The sequence below is a fragment of the Cyanistes caeruleus genome, unplaced genomic scaffold (assembly GCF_971803275.1).
Source record: "Cyanistes caeruleus unplaced genomic scaffold, bCyaCae1.hap1.1 HAP1_SCAFFOLD_144, whole genome shotgun sequence".
NCBI lineage: Eukaryota > Metazoa > Chordata > Aves > Passeriformes > Paridae > Cyanistes > Cyanistes caeruleus.
In genome coordinates, this window is record NW_028255938.1 from 265,001 (window position 1) to 270,000 (window position 5,000).

The window sequence follows — 5,000 nt, forward strand, 5'->3', positions numbered from 1 at the left end:
GCCACGGGGGCCGCGGGCCCGGGGATGGGGGGTGGGGGCGAGGCCCGCGCCTCTCACTCCCCAACGACACCACCGCCACCACGAGGTTTTTCTCCCTGCCCCTTCGCTTTTCGCTTGGGGGCGGGGCCCGCACGCCTCTGCGGACGCTTGGCTTTTTCTCGGTGCCGCGGCTTAGGGCCGCAAAAGGGAGCGGCGGGCAGAAAGCCCTCACACCCCCAGAAAATACGGAGGAGACCGGGCGGGCAGACCCCCACGCTCTGCCCCGCACGCCTACGAGCGAAAGAAAACGAAGCGGGGACCCCGTTCGCAACCCAGCCCGCCGGGCCACGGTGGCTCGGTCCGCACCGGCCACGACAACTGAGGAAGGGCGAGGCGCCGCCGCCTCGCCCGCGCCATCTCTCTCTCTCTCGGCCCGGGGGCATTTTTCCCCGTCGCGTTCGGGTGTCCGCACGCGGGCGGGGCCGGCCACCGCGGCCGGCCGCCGCCCCTGAAACAAATTCCGCCCGCAAAAGCGCGGGTCCCCGGCTTAAGGCCGAGGAAGGGGGAACGAGGGCCACAACAACTCGGGGCGGGGGACACAACCCGGTCTTCGGGGACGGGCCGGGGGTGGGGTGGTAAAGCCTCGAACGAAGCTCGAGCAACGGTTAGACAGAGGCGCCCCCGGCCGACGTCTGCCCCCGGCTGCCGGGCCCACACCGTGGCCCACCGAGACCGGCAGCCGAAAAACAAAAAAAAAAACTGCACCCCGCCGAGGGGGGCCCCCCGGCTTAAGGCCGAGCACATAAGGGACGAGGCGCCGCCGCCTCGCCCGCCAGCCACCGGCATTCGCTTCCCCGCCCCAGGGCTGGGGCGGGAGGGAGGGAGGCGGGACTGGACCGGAATCGGCAGCAGCACGACCAGAGCGGGGGGGACCCGCCTGCGGCTTCTCTGCCTCCTCCACGCCCTTCCCTTCTCGCCTCGGCCGCCCGCGCGGCAACACTCTCTCTGGGCAAGCAGCACACGCTTCCTCGGCATCACGACAAGCTGGCCCCCCCCACCATCGGCACGATGGGTAGCACGGGGGAAGCGGGACGAGCCCCGCGACTCGGTCCCGCCGAGGCGGCAACACACTCCCTTCTCTCTCTGGGCAAGCAGCGGCAACGACGCCTCCTCGGCCTGGCAAACAAAGCTGCCCCACCGGCACGATGGGTAGCACGGGAAGCGGGACGAGCCCCGCGACTCGGTCCCGCCGAGGCGGCAACACACTCCCTTCTCTCTCTGGGCAAGCAGCGGCAACGACGCCTCCTCGGCCTGGCAAACAAAGCTGCCCCACCGGCACGATGGGTAGCACGGGAAGCGGGACGAGCCCCGCGACTCGGTCCCGCCGAGGCGGCACACTCTCGGTTTCTCTCTCGGGCCTCCCTGGCCGGCGGCTCTCCCCTTCGTTTCTCTCTGAGCTCAGCGCCGGCGACCGGCCGGGCGGCCGGCCCGTAGCTTCGCCTCCGGAGGACACAGGCACGGTAGCAGCCTGGGGGAGACGACCCGTTACCTCGCTCCCATAATACGGAGATACGTGTCCGAGGCCGCCGATGCCTGCAAGTGACCGTAGCGTACGTGACCGGGGCAAAGCGGCGGCGCTAGCCGCCTCCTAGCATGACGTAACTGGAGGCAGCTGAAAACAGCGACCCCTTGGTGAACTTCCAGAGCCGGCGCGGACACCAGGTCTACCTCGACCGCGGACACCACGTCTACCCCGACCTGGGCTAGCAGGTCTACCCCGGCCTGGGACAACACGTCTACCCCGACCGCGGACAGCAGGTCTACCCCGACCGGGGGACAACACGTCTACCCCGACCGCGGACAGCAGGTCTACCCCGACGGGGGGACACCACGTCTACCCCGACCGCGGACAGCAGGTCTACCCCGGCCTGGGACAACACGTCTACCCCGACCGCGGACAGCAGGTCTACCCCGACCGGGGGACAACACGTCTACCCCGACCGCGGACAGCAGGTCTACCCCGACCGGGGGACACCACGTCTACCCCGACCGCGGACAGCAGGTCTACCCCGACCGGGGGACACCACGTCTACCCCGACCGCGGACAGCAGGTCTACCCCGGCCTGGGACAACACGTCTACCCCGACCGCGGACAGCAGGTCTACCCCGACCGGGGGACAACACGTCTACCCCGACCGCGGACAGCAGGTCTACCCCGACCGGGGGACACCACGTCTACCCCGACCGCGGACAGCAGGTCTACCCCGGCCTGGGGACAACACGTCTACCCCGACCGCGGACAGCAGGTCTACCCCGGCCTGGGACAACACGTCTACCCCGACCGCGGACAGCAGGTCTACCCCGGCCTGGGACAACACGTCTACCCCGACCGCGGACAGCAGGTCTACCCCGACCGGGGGACACCACGTCTACCCCGACCTGGGACAGCAGGTCTACCCCGGCCTGGGACAACACGTCTACCCCGACCTGGGACAGCAGGTCTACCCCGACCGCGGGACACCAGGTCTACCCCGACCGCGGACAGGAGGTCTACCCCGGCCTGGGACAACACGTCTACCCCGACCTGGGACAGCAGGGCTGCCCCGACCACGGGCAGCAGGTCTTCCCCGTCCGGGAGACAAGGGTACCCCGCTGAAATTTGCCTCGTGTCCCGCCACCGGGCCAGGCCTGTCAGGCGGCCCCGGCCCTGGGTGGACCCAACCTCCCGGGGCCGCCCGCCACCGGGGTAGTCCTGTCGGCCGCCTCCGCGCCGGCCGCCCCCTGCGGCTTCTGACGCCGTGCCCGGCGGCGGCGGTGGCGGCGGCGGCGGCCTGCCCCGGAGGCGGGAGACCGACCTGTGCGCCCCTCGGCCGTCGGGTAGCTTCGGCGGCCCCGTCCCTCCCGATATTGCCGCTCCCTAGACCGAGGCGTATTTTTGACCGTTGCTTTATTTTGCTTTTTTTCACGCACGCAGGCACGCAGGCACACGCCCTCACCCACGGCCACACGCGCACCCACCCCTTCCCTTCTTCTTTCGTCTTTTTCCCGAAAGGACGGCTCTCGCGTCGGGGCGGAACACCAACGCTTCGCCGGGATCCGAAATTCTCGGCCCATCCCATTTCCGTTCCTGCGTGCGCGGCCGGACGCCTCCCAGCCGAGCCGACGGGCGGCTCGCGGCCCGCGCCCGGCCTGCCGACGCGCTCGACCGGCCGCGGGGCGTCCCCGCCACGCCTGCGGGGAGCAGAAGCGGCACCGGCCAGCCGGCGGGACCTGGGGGCGGACAGCGGGGGAAAGGAAGCGGGCGGGAGGGTGCGGTGGGACGCGGCGGGAAGAAAGACGCCGGCCCCCGGCGTGACTCGACTCGAATCGCCGGCAGAAGCGGCGAGCGGGCGGGCGGGCGGCCGGCTCTTCGGCGGTCCGCGGAGGTCTTTGGCCCCGGGCCCGCCTCCGGGGGCTCGCCGCCGAGGCGTGCGGGGCCCGGGCACGGAACCGCCGCTCCCGCGGCGGCGCCTTTCCGGGCTTTTCCCCGCCCCCTGCTGGGCGGGCGATGCCGGCCCGGCGGCCCCGCCCTCCGACGTCACCCTGCCTCGGCACCTCCTTCCGGGCTTGCCCCGCCCGCCCCCCTGCTGGGCGACGGTTCGGGCCGCCGCCGTCGGCCCCTCCCCGCCCACGCCCCGGGCGGCTCCTCCTCAAGCGGCCGGCCGCTCGGCACTGCGACAACGCCTGCGGGGGCTGAGGAGCGGGCCGACGGGGCCGCCGGCGGCCTGAGCCTCGGCGCCCTCCCTTTCCGAGGAAGCTTTCTCGCCGGCGCTCTCTCGGAGGCTTTCGCGCCCACGGCGGCTTCCTTCCCGCTCGGCCCCCGGCCGGCCCCGCCGAAACCTGCAGGCGGACGGCGGCCCCGCCGATCGAGCCGGGCGGGCAGAAACCGAGGCGGCGGCGGGGCCGCCGTCTGCTCGCGCCCGGACGGGGGAGGGAGCGCCGCCGGCTTCTGAGGGCTCCCTCCTTCCCTCTCGGGGAGACACGAAGGCGGCGACGCGCTCAGGCCGAGAGGGGCGGGCCGCTCGACGCGTCCCGCGGCGGCCCGCCGGCCGACAGCGGCTCTCCCCCGGCGGCCGGCCGACGGCAGGTCTACCCCGGCGGCCGGCCGACGGCAGGTCTACCCCGGCGGCCGGCCGACGGCAGGTCTACCCCGGCGGCCGGCCGACGGCAGGTCTACCCCGGCGGCCGGACGACGGCAGGTCTACCCCGGCGGCCGGCCGACGGCAGGTCTACCCCGGGTGCCGGACGACAGAAGGTCTACCCCGGCGGCCGGCCGACGGCAGGTCTACCCCGCGGCCGGCCGACGGCAGGTCTACCCGGGCGGCCGGCCGACAGCAGGTCTACCCCGGGTGCCGGCAGACAGCAGGTCTACCCCGGCCGCCGGCCGACAGCAGGTCTACCCCTGCGGCCGGCCGACAGCAGGTCTACCCGGCTGCCGGCCGACAGCAGGTCTACCCAGGGTGCCGGCCGACAGCAGGTCTACCCCGCGGCCGGCCGACAGCAGGTCTACCCCGCGGCCGGCCGACAGCAGGTCTACCCGGGTGCCGGCCGACAGCAGGTCTACCCCGCGGCCGGCCGACAGCAGGTCTACCCAGGGTGCCGGCCGACAGCAGGTCTACCCCGCGGCCGGCCGACAGCAGGTCTACCCCGGCGGCCAACCGACAGCAGGTCTACCCAGGGTGCCGGCCGACAGCAGGTCTACCCCGGCGGCCGGCCGACAGCAGGTCTACCCCGCGGCCGGCCGACAGCAGGTCTACCCCGGCGGCCGGCCGACAGCAGGTCTACCCCGCGGCCGGCCGACAGCTGGTCTACCCAGGGTGCCGGCCGACAGCAGGTCTACCCCGCGGCCGGCCGACAGCAGGTCTACCCGGGTGCCGGCCGACAGCAGGTCTACCCCGCGGCCGGCCGACAGCAGGTCTACCCAGGGTGCCGGCCGACAGCAGGTCTACCCCGCGGCGGCCGGCCGACAGCAGGTCTACCCC